General features: G+C 48.1%; 1 long non-coding RNA gene across 2 annotated transcripts; it reads left to right on the top strand.

Annotated features, from left to right (window-relative positions):
- Positions 1 to 390: 390 nt before the first annotated feature.
- On the top strand, positions 391 to 13,641 carry LOC109548416 (uncharacterized). 2 transcript variants are annotated; one of them, XR_004522526.2, is made up of 4 exons: positions 391 to 685; positions 4,480 to 4,539; positions 4,707 to 4,900; positions 5,158 to 13,641. It is a non-coding gene; the product is annotated as an uncharacterized lncRNA (long non-coding RNA). The 2 variants fall into 2 exon arrangements; XR_004522527.2 differs by having other exon boundaries at positions 5,152 to 13,641.
- Positions 13,642 to 15,686: the final 2,045 nt, after the last annotated feature.

The raw sequence follows: 15,686 nt of genomic DNA, 5'->3' as shown, positions 1-15,686 counted from the left end.
AAAGCTCTGGAGCTGGATGGTTGAACAACAGTGTGAGTATAATTAATGCCATTAAATATACTCACTTAAAAACAGTTAAGATGGTAAATTTTACGTTATGTGTATTGTATCGCAATTAAAGATTAAAATTAAAATTAATTAAATTAAACAAATCCTCTTCTGGCCCCTCTGACTGGTAAGCAAAAGTCAGACTCCTCCAGCTGCATTGAACATCCGCAGGACTGGCACCCAGTAACGACTCCTGCCCTGGGGACTACACCAACCCTCAGGGCTGCAGTACTGACAGAGTTAGTGGGAGGGGAGGTAGATAAGCCTCTGACAGCGTCCGCTTTAAGGGGAAGCCCCGCCCTGGCTCTGGCTTGCTTTCTCCTTCTCTAAATTCCACTTGGAAAACCGGAAGGGAGAGGCTCTGGGAGCTCCGCAGGGCCTCTTCTCCCGGAGTCGCCATGGGGCGACAGAGACCTCTGGGCTCACCTGCAAGCTGGTGGTAGGAGTCTTCAGGCTAACCACCTGAGGTTGCCTGGGGTCCCAGCCTCCTGCCACTTCCCCTAGCAAGTACTGGGGCCCAACAGGCTAGACTGACAACTCCTGGGGACCAAGGCAAGCACCGTCGGGGAGGAACTGAGGGCCCAGGGAGGACCAACCTCCAGCCTGTGAAGTAAAACTTGCATGGGGAGCCACCCAGGTAAAGAGCTCTGTGGGGTCCCAGCCTGGGGCTTTTGAAGGCTGGGGAGGAGTTTCTTGGAAGAAGAGACAGAGGCCAGTGTGGCTGGACTGAGCGGAACAGGCAAGGTGGGCTGCTGGCAGGAGGAGGGGCGTGAGGTCTGGCTGAGGACTGGGGCTTCTCCCCAGATAGCTGCTGAGAGATTTCCTGTTTGTTAACAGAGTGACAGAAACAGACTTGTCTTTAAAGATCCCTCTCTTGAATCAGAGGAAGTAGGAAATGGAAGCAAAGAACGGGAATTAGGGACAGTGTCAGCGGCGGCCTGGACTAGGGGAAGGGAGGGAGATGCAGAGAGGGGATAATGCATTTTGGAGTTGAGATCCAGGGACAGGGGATGAGCTGACTGCATGTGGGGGGTGAGGAGGAAAGAGGGAGCAGACAGAGCCCCAGGGTTCTGGTCTGAGCAGGTGGAGAGATGGAGCTGCCGATGCATGGACATGGGGGAGGGGGTGGGAAGAGAGTCCCAGAAGGCAGTTTGGGACCAATTAACACTTAGACCCTTATAAGATTAGCTCAACGCTGATCTACTTTCCTAATGAAGTCACTGGGAGAAACTGCTTCCCAGGGGATTTTGAGCAAGGCTGAACATCTTACTCCAGGTGACTAAAAATTCTCTTGTTCCTAGTGAAGTGGACTGTTTATACTGGGGTTGGGCCTGGATATCATGTTCCAGCCAGCCTTAGTCTTGGGGAGAGGCATTCAAGGACAGGAACATAAAGGCAGCAGCAAATGAGATTGTCAAGTCTACCTGGTGATGGCAGCCCTTCGTCTGCCAGTGTGTCCCTGGACCACTAGGTGTCCAGCCAGAGAAGCCGAGCCTGCCAAGCTGTGTGCCCCATGAAGGTGTCCGTCTCTCTGCTGCCAGCACTGTGGTGATGAGTGTGGACCGTGCAGCCAGACTGTCTGGGTCTGTCATCCCAGCTCCAGGTCCTGCTCCCCGTATGGCTTTGTGTCACAGTGTTACCACGGCCCAGGCCAAGGCTGGAACCCCTCTCCTCGGGTCTACTCTGGAAATTAGAAGCCGTTAAGACCTTAGGAAGTTCTTGCCCATCCCTCCCTACGTGGGGGCAGTATTCTGGCCTCCAGAGAGTGAGAACTGGCACACGCGCATGCACACACACACACACACACACACATACACAGACGTGCACAGTGACATTAAACAAGGTCTTGTGGGGTGGGATCAGAAGAGGAATAGACATGGGGGAGGTAACAAGAGGAGGAAAAAGGGATTAGAGGCACAGCCTACATGTGACACCACTCGCACATTTTTGAGTTCCTTTCCCACCTATACCTGAGGACATCCCGAGAAGAACATGCTAGAATCATTCCCACAGTGCAGATGGGAGACAGATAGGACTTGAGAGACACAATGCCTTATCCAGGATGGAGAACAGGTACGAATGAGGAGACGAGTCTGGAGCCCAGGTCTGTCTCCTGAAAGCTGCCCACAGACCCCCACCCCCGGGGGCTGTGGAGAGGGCTGCGGGTGTGACTGTGTGAGATATGGGCTTGCATGGAGAAGAGGGTGAACAGTCCGCCACCCAGAGTGCTGTGTGGAGAGCTATTGTCTGAGGAGGGGACTCAAGGAAGGGGGCCCCCGGGAGTGAAGTCACTTCCTGGACCACAAACTCCAACAGAGCTCGGAAGCCTTTAACCAGGCACCCACTTTCAAGTGACAGCCCCAGCTCATAGAGAAAGATGTTCTCCTGCTGTGGCCTGACTTCCCGGGGCTTCTGCTTCAGGGAACCCTGGAGTGAGAGGCTTTTCAGATGCTGTAGACGTTGGTTCAATCCTCAAAACCAACACCTCTGGTCATTTACCAGGAGGTCACCTAAGGTAACATAAGGTGGCCTAGAGCAGGCCAGTCCAGGCGCGGCCACCTCTGGGAGCCCACCCTGAGCAGGTCCACATCCCTTCATCTCCATGTGGAGGAAGGGGGACTTGGTGGGAGGGTCTCCCCTGGGCAGGAACTGGTTGGTGTACACTTGGTAACTTGGTGGTCCTGTCATGGTCATACCCGAGGACAGGGCTGGCATGGAGGAAAGAGGATTCCTGAGGTGCCAACGTGAATCCAAGGCCCTCAGCTTGTCAGCTTTTTCTCTGTCCTGGTGGAGGTCTGTGCAGAGTGGTAGGCGTGTGTCTGGGGTGCAGATGTCTGGTGGGTCTGAGAACAAGCACAGACAGCTGGACAAGGCTCTGAGGCTTTCTGTCTGGCTGCTGGGCACTGATTTCTCAGTGCCCCACACGGGAGATCGGACAGGAGCCGGTCCACGGAGCCCCCTGTTCCGTCTCCCTGCAGGAGGGGCAGGTGCCCCACACCAGCAACAGAGCCCAGGGCAGGCTCAGGGTGAGTGCCAGAGAGGAGACTCCACACCCAGGAAGCTCCGAGTCCCAGAGCCACCCTGGTCCTCCCCTGGGCTCCCTCCTAGAGCCCTGCTCCCAGAGGAATCTAGACCCCATCTCCTCTCCCACCTGCCCTACTGCCCAGTCCCTGCTTTGTCCACATATTTGTAGGAACCTCAGAAAGACTGATAGCATCTACTTCGTGTTAAGTCAAGGGTGTTTCTGCCTTTTTGTACAGATTTTCCTGTTTTAACTCCATCCCCAGGTGTCCCTGTTTGCCTGACACTCCTGATCCCTCCCACTCTGGGATCAGCCTCTGTGTTCTCATCCCGAGAATGGCATATTTTTATAACAATCACAGGGATGATGCAGTTAATACAGGAAGGAGCTCTCAATGCTGTGCTACAAACTGCTCCGAGATCCTAATACATTTAATCATTGCCCGCGGCCAATTCTACTGGTGACTCCAGAACCTTTATTCTGCTGAGGGCACCCCTGCCCCATCTTCTGCCACAAGTCCCTGAGGCTTGGGGATGTGGTCTCAGCTCCAGCCTCAGCCCTCCTGGTGGTCCATGGTGCTTCCTCTGACTCGTGTCTCTGCTCCGTTCCACCCCAGGGGAAAATGTGTCCACAGGGGACAGGAATGGGACTCTCATGGTGTGGAGTGTCCAGGCAGGCAGGCTGGAGAAGCTGGTGGGCAACCTGGTGCCTGCCTTCCTTGACAGCGACCCCTCCGACCTCCCCGCCTTTCTGGGCACCTACAGAGCCCTTGCAACAGCCCAGCAGGTGCTGGACCTCCTGCCCCTCCTGGGACATTGGTGACTCGGCCACCTACTAGCTGTGAGACGTGGGAATGTCACTACACCTCTCTGAGCCTCATTTGCCCCTCTGCACGCTAGAGTAAAGAGAGGACCAGCCCCCTAGGGCGACTGTAGGGTCTAAGTGGGTCCTTCATGGAAAGTCCTTTCTGGGGACCTGGCCCCATGGGAAGGTCTGCCAGAAGGGCTGTGGCTGTGCTACACTGTCATCGTTCTGCTCCCTCGTGGGAGGGAGCAGATGCTCTGCCTCATCTGCCACTGGGCTGGTGGCCTTGGCTATACTGTTTTCCCATTTGAACGTTGATGTGTGATTCAATCTGGAGTGAGAGCAGAGACCCCTGGGGGCGATCAGTGGGGCCCAGGACACTCAGATATGTGTGACGGGGCTGACTGGGCTCATTCATTCTTCAAATATAGAGGAAGGCCCACTGGGTGCAGGCAGTTTTCTAGGAACAACTATCATTTAATGCATGGAGCAGACAGCAGCCCTTCCCTCCAGAGCTTCCATTCTCCCTGGGGCCACACTGTCACACTGGCCATCACATCCAGGTGTCAGCACAGTCCATGTGACACCTTCCTGGCCTCCTCTAGGTACCGATGCATCCTCCCTGACTCTGATGAGTACGGCGGATACCTGTACCAACTAAAAATGTGAGTGGGCTTTGATTCAAGAGGGAGGGACTCCATTCCCCAAAGAGCTGTGTAGAGATGTAGGGTCTGTGGATGGGCAGGAGCTGGCAGAACCCTGGATCCCACACATTGCAAGGTGGAAGGAAAGGCCAGGCCTCTGACGCTGCTGCCCGCCTGACTACTCCCAGGGCCGTGTCCTCCATCCTGGGCCTCCGGCTACACCATTCCCGTGAGGCTTTTCACCAGCCCCCAGAATTTCCCTGCCTGAAGACGCTATTGGCTTACTTAGAGCTCAGCATGCCTGGCTCAGACCTAGAGCACCGTGCCCACCTCCTTCTGGCACAGCTGGAGCACCCGGAGCCCACTGAGGTAGAGAGTGATGGTGAGGAGGACTCAGGGTGGGTGATGGAAACCAGTGGGGAGGGGGAGTGGCCGGGCCACACAAAATAGAGGCTTCAGAGGCTAGAACTGGGCCAGGAGCAATGAGGAGGCTCAGATCACTATTCTCCTGGACTGAAGTCCTGGAAGACTTCCTGGGGGTGGCATGTTAGACTGAGACTTCATTGATTGGCCATGAGACGTTTCTTGTCTTTGGAAAAGCGATCCTACTGATGATATTTTCTCTTCTTGGAGCTACAGCACAGGCTCCAAAACAAGCTCTGGAAACACCTTGAGACCCAGAGCCACCTACACCTCTGCTGCCCGCTACAGCTCCAGAGCCACAGCAAGCTCAAGCCACAGCTCTCATTTGAGTTCAAAGGCGAATATGCCAGCTCCAGTTCCACAACCAGGGTGTGCTTATGCCCTAGCTCTCATTCAATCTCAAAAGGGAGAAAAAGCATCTACACAGGCTCCAATTCCTGCTCCAGAGAAGGTTCCAGCAACAGCTCTCCTCCCATCTTCAGAGCCTGAATCGTCACAGAAACCTGTCCTAGTGCTTCCTCTACAACTTCAGCCAGTTTCCTCAACAGCCTCAGTCCAGAGCTGAAGCCACCTCAGTGAGGGCACTGCCCCTGGCTCTGGAGCCCATCGTGCTTTGGCACCAGCTGTGGCCCCGGAGTGTATCCAGCTCCAGTTCTGGATTAGAGACCACAGCAGACCCAGTTCTTCTCATTACTCAGGTGCTGGAGCCAGTTCCTCCCTTAAGGTCCCTGGAGCTGCTGCCAGCTCAGCCACTAGCACAAGCACATGCAGAGCCTTCAGGGCCCAATTAGGAGCTGCCCCAGTGCCTACAGCAGCACTGGAGCCTTCCTTCCCCTCCCCTCTAATTCCATTTTCTTCAACATTTGGGGGTTTTATTCCAGATACTAAATTGTTTATTCTATGATATAAAGTTCACTTAAAATTTAATTCTTTGATTATTTTAAATTGTACATGTAAGTGGCACTAAGTACATTCACAATGTTACATAACCCCCTCTAACGTCTATTCCAGAACATTTCATCAAAGGGAAATGCTGTATGTATTAGTCACTCCTCATTCCCCTCACCTTCAGCGCTGGGGCGCCCCAATATTCCTTATATCTCTGGATTTATCAATCCCTGATTTTTCGTATCAATAACATGTAACTTGTGGCCTGTTGTGTCCGGCCAAGTATGTATGAGTAGACTGATTAAAGTTTGATTCTGGGTTACATAAAAAATGTTAAAAATTTAAGGTGGCCACTGAGTTAAGAGGCATGACTTTGGACGTGTTTGATCCAGGGGAATTTCTGAGTGGAGCTTGTGTGAGGAGAAAGGGTTTTAACAAAATATAGCAGGTGCTCAAGGAAGCTTCAGGAAAGTCAGAGTCTCAGTCCAGGGAGCTCAGGACTGAGGACAGGCCCCACCCACCCCTCAGGCTCCTCCAGCAGTGATCCACCGCCCACCCCTGGTCCAGCCCCCAGGGCTGGCATCCCTCCTGTTCAGCTTCTGCACAGGAAGGGGCTCTGTCTTTTCCCCAAAACCACAAATGGGTGGGGGCATTATGGGCCACCTTGTCCATCAAAGTCAAGTCAGGGGCCCTGTTTGGGAAAAGCATCTTAGGAACTTGTTTGGAAACAAGCAATTTCTTTTTTAATTAATTAATTTATTTATTTATCTTTGCGTTGGGTCTTCGTTGTTGCGCACGGGCTTTCTCTAGTTGCAGCGAGCAGGGGCTACTCTTTGTTGCAGTGCACGGGCTTCTCATTGCAGTGGCTTCTCTTGTTGTGGAGCATAGGCTCTAGGTGCATGGGCTTCAGTAGTTGTGGCACACGGGCTCAGTAGTTGTGGCTCGCGGGCTTAGTTGCTCCGCGGCATGTGAGATCTTCCCGGACCAGGGCTCAAACCCCTGTCCCCTGCGTTGGCAGGTGGATTCTTAACCACTGTGCCACCAGGGAAGTCCACAGCGATTTTTAGAAGGTGGCTGCTCTAATCTACAGACCCTAGACTTCAGCTGCAACGCTGAACGCTACTCACTTCAGACTGGCCCCCCTCACAATCCGAATTGGCTCTGGCCAATCTACCCTGTTACTCTATGTCCTGAATGCTGTGGGTTTTGTATACTGACAGACTCCTCGGTTTGTCTCAAGTTGGAAGTCAAGGAGAGATTCTGTTAGCAACCAAGAACCTCTGTTCAGTCCTGAATGGCGGGTTTTTTCTCCAATTCCAGGGCTTGTCCCAAAACTGTGCTCCTAAGTGTATAGTTATACCACCCCTTAGATTGTCTAATTGTTGAGTATATTGTACAGTGTTAAATACATTGCACCCTTAAAGCTGTCTTATCCATTTATCTTTCAAAAATCTGAACATATGGCCAGCATATACCTGAGCTCATTTTTGGTGAAATTTAAATGTCAGTAAAATAGTATACCCATTAAAAAAAAAAGTAAAGTCAGGGGGAGTCCCACGGTCTGAGTTATTGAGTGAGTCCATGGTCAGCGACCTCTCTTTTCTCTGCCCAGAGATGGAGCCCCCCTAAAGCAGAGAACAAAAGTCCTCACAGGGAGGAAATTCTAAGCTCTCCTTTGAGGAGGAAAGACTGAAGCCCCTGATTAAACTTGGAGTAGATGAAGCAGAGATCAGAGGACCAAAGGGAAGGGCTGCCTGGGCTGAGGCTCTACTATAATGGTTAGGAGCACAGGCTCTGTGTTGGTTTGCAGGAAGTGGCCGGGAATCATCCCATCAAAGTCTCCAAATTCACCTCCAGAGAACATCTCCACTAAAGAACCCAAAATGTCACTTGGTCACCTGGAGTTTGTGGAAGCTTGAGCTGCTGTCTAGCTCGTGAGCAAGGAGAAGGGTTGAGGACGGGGTGTCCCACAGAGTTCAGGCTAGTGCAGGTTGTCTGCCTTAGCAAGGAAGGCCCACTATCATTGGATGCCCATATTTCCCTAATATAGCAGAAAAACCAGAATACCACAGGCACAGGCAAGAGGGAGATTTCTTCCTTTCTCATGAATGTAAACTGTTCATACTGACCCTCAACTGCACACCTTGGTAGCCAGCCCATCTTTTTCTGCCCCAGCATTTTTAGCTGGTGTCCAACCTCAAGGCTGCCTGTCTTTCGGTACAAAGTGGCTGCTGGAGCACCAGCCTTGACCAGCCACCAAGTCTTCATTTCTGAGGCAGGAGGGAGGAAAATGAAGGGCGAAAGGGCCAATCCAGCTGTGTCTGCTCTATCTAAAGAGCCTCCCACAAGTCCACATAATCCTTCTGCTCACTTCTAATCTGCCTGAAGTTCATCTGGCTGCTTTCAGCTGCAAGAGAGGTTAGGAACTCGACCGTTGAGTTTGGCCAATTTCCGCCCTCAATTAGACTATTTTTCTCTTCTTAAGGAAAATATAATGAAAACCACACGGTGACGGCCAGGGCTTTTTCCCTACCGTAAACACCAGGATGAAAGGGAAGGAGATGGAATGATTTTCAGATGAATTAGACATTCATTTCCCCACCATGGACTCTTTCCCTGGTGTCTTTTTATTCCCAGAGAAATTAGAAACATGGTTCCTTACCAGGATATTTGAGTGGGAAAGATTCTCTCAATTCCTAGTCAGGTGATTGGATCCACTAAGTAGCTTCTTTCTGCCTGTATCTTGTAAGTAGCTCTGAGAACACCTTCTGTTCTCTAATGAGGTGGGCAGAATAGGAGGGTGGTGGAGGCTTTTGGGCAAGTGTTCCAAAGCTTGCATCAAAATTGAGTTGCTGGGACTTCCCTCATGGCACAGTGGTTAAGAATCTACCTGCCAATGCAGGGGACACAGGTTCAAGCCCCGGTCTGGGAAGATCCCACATACCATGGAGCAACTAAGCCCATGAGCCACAACTACTGAACCCATGAGCCACAACTACTGAACCTGTGTGTCACAGCTACTGAAGCCTGCATGCCTAGAGCCCATGCTCCGTAACAAGAGAAGCCACTGCAATGAGAAGCCCATGCACCGCAACGAAGAGTAGCCCCTGCTCGCTGCAACTAGAGAAAAGCCCGCACACAGCAAAGAAGACCCAATGCAGCCAAAAATAAATAAATAATAAATTTTTTTTAAAAACTGAATTGCTGTGTTCAAGGAATACACTGATTGGAAACAAGCCTTTTGACATTAAGGACACTTGCACTGGGACTTCCCTGGTGTCACAGTGTTAAGAATCCACCTGCCAATGCAGGGGACACAGGTTCCATCCCTGGTCCGGGAAGATCCCACATGCCATGGAACAACCAAGCCCGTGCACCACAACTACTGAGCCTGCTCTCTAGAGCCCACGGGCCACAACTACTGAAGCCCACGAGCCACAACTACTGAAGCCTGTGCTCCTAGAGCCCGTGCTCCACAACAGGAGAAGCTACCGCTATGAAAGGCCTGCACATCACAACGAAGAGTGGCCCTCGCTCACTGCAACTAGAGAAAGCCATGCACAGCCAAAAATAAATAAATAAATAAATTTATTTTAAAAAAAGACTTGCACTATCATGGAGAGTATTAATAGTAAAAATAATACACACCATATAAAACTCCATGTGGTCAAATGTATTATTGATTTAAGATTGATGGAAGAAAAAGATCATTTTGAAGTTTTTTGATATCAATATTTGACTCAGATCAGTTGACCAAGTACAACTAATGATCACTAAAGAAATCTTACAACGAGCGCGTTTATAGTCAGTCATTAAGAGGTGATGTGAACAAAGAACCTGTCGTTTATTTTTTTTACTTGATCCCAACTAAAACACTTTTAGTTAATTGAAAATAAACATAGATAAGCTATAAATAATTGACTGTGCTGTATTCCCAAAACAGGATCAAAACAATTAAAATGTCTGTTTGAAATTTTCCCTGTAAAATACTTTTTCAATGCTGTTTTTCAAATACTGTTATAATTCTGATTGCAACGTTTATTAAGGTCAGAATAAAAAATTCTGAGGAATCGAAGTTCTCTGAGGTCAAATGACTGGGTCAGAAGAGCAGGGTTAATTTAGAGGATGAAACTAGAAAGGCAACATTGAGTTTTGTCATTTTTTGCTTTATTTTATTATTTTTTAAACATATTTATTTATTTATGGCTGCATTGGGTCTTCATTGCTGCGCGCAGGCTTTCTCTAGTTGCTGTGATCAGGAGCCACTCTTCGTTGTGCTGTGCAGGCCTCTCACTGCGGCGGCTTCTCATGTTGCGAGGCACAGGCTCTAGGTGTGCAGGCTTCAGTCGTGTGGTTCGCGGGCTCAGTAGTTGTGGCTCGCGGGCTCAGTAGTTGTGGCTCATGGGCTCTAGAACGCAGGCTCAGTAGTTGTGGCACACAGGCCCGGTGGCTCTGTGGCATGTGGGATCTTCCAGACCAGGGATCGAACCCATGTCCCCTGCATTGGCAGGCGGACTCCTAACCCCTGCGCCACCAGGGAAGTCCCTGTCATTTTTTTTTTTAATGTAAGTTTATTTATTTATTTATGGCTGTGTTGGGTCTTTGTTGCTGGGCAGGCTTTCCCCAGTTGAGGCGAGCAGGGGCCACTCTTCACTGTGGTGTGCGGGTCTCTCATGGCCGTGGCCTCTCTTGTTGTGGAGCACGGGCTCTAGGCCTGCGGGCTTCAGCAGCCGTGGCACACAGGCTCAGCAGTTGTGGCTCACAGGCTCTAGAGCGCAGGCTCAGTAGTTGTGGCACACAGGCCTGGTGGCTCTGCGGCATGTGGGATCTTCCAGACCAGGGATCGAACCCATGTCCCCTGCATTGGCAGGCAGACTCCTAACCACTGTGCCACCAGGGAAATCCTGTCCCCGTCATTTTAAATGTACTTGATTGATGCCTATTTAGGCTGATGCTATGATGAAAATGTTTGTGTATATATTAGTTTACGCTGAATTACCAAACAACTCCCAAAATTTCAGCAGCACATCACTCCACATTTCACACATCACAGTTCACACTGGGGAGACTGCACTCCTTCACGTGGTCAATCAGGAACCCAGAGTCTTCCATCCTGGGCCTCCTCCATCCCTAGGACGTCATCCCCATCTGTATCCATCAGCAGAAGGGGCAAGAACATGGAGAAATGCATGTGGGAGGTGATAATGGGCCAGGTCTGGAAGGACACACATCAGTTCCTCTCCTGCTCCATTGGCAAGGACATGGTCCTATGGCTACAAAGAAGGGTGGAACATCTTCCAGCTGTGCACCCCAAGGAGGGGAATGGATTTTCATGGACAATTCACATTGTCAGCAACAGCAAGTAATTCACTGAGATTTATTGTGTTTTCAAATTATTGTTGAGCATTTACCATATGCAAAGCACTGTGCTGCGAGTGGCCTGAGAATTGATTGAACATCATCTGGTCTGAGAGAAGCTCTGAATCCACAGGAGAAATGACATGCAATTGAAGGCCTGCCATCCGAGGAGAAAAGGATAAAGAGAATGTTCTCTGGAAGTTCTGGGAATGATTCTAGATTTGGAAGCTGCCTGGAGATGACAGGATTTGGACTCCACTTGCAGAGAAGAACAAGATACGGTTGTGGAGGAAGCTGGAAGCAGGAGCTATAGATGCAGGTCCTTTAAGTACAAGGTATCATAAAGAATATCATGCAGCCACTAAGTGCGTATTTTCTAAAACTTTAAATGGACGGAATAATTATTCATATTAAGTGGAAAAGTGACCAGTAATATAAGGTAATCCTTTTCTTTTAACTCTATATAAGTTTGGATGAATTTATACAGATACACCGAGTGACAGTTTCCAGTTTTTTAAAACGTTTTATTGTTAATATAAACAGAAAAGCGCCATAAACGTATTTGGTTGGATAGACTAATTTCTCCTCACCAGACACGCAGCGCTGGGCTGCAGACAAGTGAAGGCCAGCACGTTCCCACCTTCTCCCTGCAGGTCCCATGAGGCAGCGACCTCCTCTCTATTCTCTGCTGTGGACCCTGGGCCTGACGCAGGGGCTCAGTCAACACTCTCTGAAATACTGCACCTGGGAAGTGGCCTATTGTGTCGTAGTCAAGACAATGACTTTCACTAGAAGGCTCCCCCAGAACTTTGAGTCTTACAGAATGTGGTTTGCTCTAACAACAAGACTGTGAATTTTGATGTTGGTTTCTTTTGCTGATGGAATCTTGGAGCCCTGCAGCAGTCATGCCATATCTCATATGGCCACCAGAGGGCAGTGTGCTTATGACAAACACACTGCTCCCATTCAAAAGGGGTCCTTTCCAAGTTAGCCTTCATCAGAACATGTTTTATAAAGTTACAGGATTTCTTTAAAGTATATTCATTTTCTTTTCTTCTTTAAACTCATTTTGAAGTTAATGAAAATCCACTGCAAATAACAAATGTAAGGTGACCAGCTGACTGGGAGTTGTCCCTTACCACGCGTAAAGACGTAAAATTATGTGTCCAACCCCCCATCTCTGTCCTTTGTTTCTTCCTCTCTCCCTCCATCCTCTATAAACATCTATCTGTGTAAAACATCTTTTGACAATCTATGTATCATATTAGAGATATTTTTCAGTCATGTTGCCTCTTTTTTGTGATATGAATCTTTGGGGGGCAAGCGGTCTGTTCATAAGACGGTGGAAATGTCCCCGAATCCCTAGGAGATGATGTGAAGGTGGGAAGTAGGTCTCAGTGGGAGTCGGTAAAGTGGGAGATCTGTTCAGCATAGCCAAGGTTGGCTCCACACTGTCTCCTAGCCCCAAAGAACTAAGTAAGTTTCCCCTGTGGAACTTTGCTAAAATCCTGTATATCCTGAAGAAAGCATCATGGCCAGAATAATGAAAAGTGGTTATAATAATGTGGGAGAGAGATAAGGTTATGTATTTTCAGTTCTTACCTTTATGTCTCAGATTCATTTGTGAGTGAACTTTTATAAATGGTGTTTGCAGAGGTCCAGCCTCATTCCTCTACACGTGGATACCACATTCTCCCAGCACCCTTTGTGGAAAAGTCAGTCTTTTCCCCTTGAATGATCTTGTCAAAAATCATTTGACCATATATGTGAGGGTTTGCTTCTGGGCTCTGAATTCTATTCCATTGATTGATAATTCTGTCTTTATGCCAGTACCAAGCTCTTTTGATTATTGTAGTTTTTGTTTGTTTGTTTGTTTTGCGGTACATGGGCCTCTCACTGTGGTGGCCTCTCCCGTGGCAGAGCACAGGCTCCGGACGCACAGGCTCAGTGGCCATGGCTCACGGGCCCAGCCGCTCCACGGCATGTGGGATCTTCCCGGACCGGGGCACGAACCCATGTCCCCTGCATCGGCAGGTGGACTCTCAACCACTGCGCCACCAGGGAAGCCCCTGATTATTGTAGTTTTGTAGTAAATTTTGAAATTGGGAAGTTTGTGTCCTTCCACATTATTTTTCTTGCTCAAAATTGTTTGACTGTTCAGGGGTCTATTTGATGTAAAGTGAATTTTAGGATGGGGTTTTCAGTGTAGGATGGGGTTTTCGACTTAGAATGGGGTTTTGATAGGGGTTGCATTGGAATTGTAAATTGAAATGGATAATATTGAGATCTTAGCAGTGATAAGTCTTCCTATCCATGAAAATGGGATTTGTGTCATTTAATCTCTTTCCAAAAGGTTGGCAAGTTTCATTGTGAAAGTCTTCGCCTCCTTGGTCAGGTAAATTACTAAGTAATTTATTCTTTCTGATTTTATTGTAAATAAAATCGTTTTCTTAATTTCCTTTTCAGATTGATCATATTAGTATACAGAATTGCAAATGATTTTCAATGTTGACTTTGTATCCTGTCACTTTGCTGAATTCACTTATTAATTCTAATATCATTTTTGTGGCATCCTTAAGATTTCTACATATTAGATCACGTTCTGTGAGAACAGGGCTAATTCTACTTCCTCCTTTCAACTTTGGATGTCAGTGATTAATTCCTTCCTTCATTTATTTATTGATCTGTCTTTCCTAACTGCTGTGGCTAAAACTACCCCTACTATGTTGCTTCTTTTGTGGGAAAACCCAGCATGCTTACATGCTTCCTGATGCCAAAGGAAAAGTTTTCAGTCTTTCACCATTGAGTATTATGATGGCTGCAGGTTTTACACATATGGCACTGATTATGTGGTGAAAATTACCTTCAAACCTAGTGTGTTGAGTGTTTTTTATCATGAAAGTGTTGAATTTTTTCAACTGCTTTTTCTGCATTCAGATGATCCTGTTTTTTCCCTTCTTTCCATTAATGTGGTTCATTACACCAATGCATTTCCTAGGTTGAAGCATACTTGCATTCCAGGAATAAATGCACTTTTTCTTATTATATGAATAGATATAAATTATTATTCATGTCAATAGATATATGTGCGTTGCCAGCCTCAGCTCAGGCTTCCTGAACCCTGGAAGGGTGGCAGGCGATAGCTAGGACACAACACTGAATCACAGAGGTTTATGACTCTAATTGGTCCTGATGATTGTTATTACTAATGCCTGACTGTTGTTTCACACACTCGATGACTGTCTGACTTAGACCTGCACTCACCCATCTCCTGCCTCTGTCTCTCTCACACTCCACTCCTTCCTTCTGGATTTCACTCACTTTTCCTTAAGTACCTCCTTCCTCACTCTCAGTGAGAGGCTGAGAGAGGCAAACTCTCTTAGTCTTTTTTTATCTGAAAACTTTCTTATTTCGCTTTATTCTTGAGTGGTAGTTTAGAATGAAATCTATACAGACGTTTCTGTGACATTTCCCTTGGCCTCTGAAGATGTCGTTCCCTTGTGTTCATCCTTAATTGTGACTGCTGACTGGTCTGTTGTTTGGTCTCACTGTTGTCTGCCTTCCCTCCTCTGTGATAATCTCGTCAATTGTCTTTAATATTCTACACTCCATTACGGTAGGGCAAGGTTCGAGTTTATTTTTATTTTTCCTCCTCGGGACTGGAATCTGTAGATCCATGCTTACCAAAATTCTAAAAACGTCACATCCTGTCTCTTCACCACTCGTTCCATTTCTCATCCTAAAATTCCATGTACATTAGACTCTCTCTATATATGTACCTCATGTGCCTCATTGTACTTGCCCTCTTTTTTTTTTCCATCACTTTATCTCCTGTAACATTCTGGGTCACTGGTTCACTCTTCAACACTGGTTAATCTGCTGTCTAATCCACCCAGTAGAGCTCTAATTTCCATGGCACTGTGTTTTAAGTTTTAGAAATTTTTTTATCTTGTTTTGTTTTTCTAATTTTCCTGTTATGTTTTCATAGTATCTTATTCACTTATGGTTCCAATACGATTTTTTAGGCCTTTAACCAATTTACAGAAATTTCTGTAATTGTTTACTCAAATTATTCTATTTCATGAAGGTATTGGGGTTCTAATCGTCCCATTTGTAGTGTCTGCTGCCTCTTGTTCATGATGAGATCAGGGCATGATTTGGTGATAGTGGATCCTTGCTGGCTTGGGGGTTTTAACGTATGTATATGGTTTTTTTGTCATGTTCAGGACATTTCTACCTATGGCTATTTTTGTTGTTAGTTTGGGTTTTTTTGTTTGTTTGTTTGTTTGTTTTGCAGTACGTGGGCCTCTCACTGCCGTGGCCTCTCCCATTGCGGAGCACAGGCTCCAGACGCGCAGGCCCAGCGGCCATGGCTCACAGGCCCAGACGCTCCGCGGCATGTGGGATCTTCCCAGACAGGGGCACGAACCCGTGTCCCGTGCATCGGCAGGCGGACTCTCAACCACTGCGACACCAGGGAAGCCCGTTATTTTGGTTTT

Source organism: Tursiops truncatus, chromosome 16, assembly GCF_011762595.2.
Source record: "Tursiops truncatus isolate mTurTru1 chromosome 16, mTurTru1.mat.Y, whole genome shotgun sequence".
Taxonomy (NCBI): domain Eukaryota; kingdom Metazoa; phylum Chordata; class Mammalia; order Artiodactyla; family Delphinidae; genus Tursiops; species Tursiops truncatus.
This window is presented reverse-complemented; position numbering and strand designations above follow the sequence as displayed.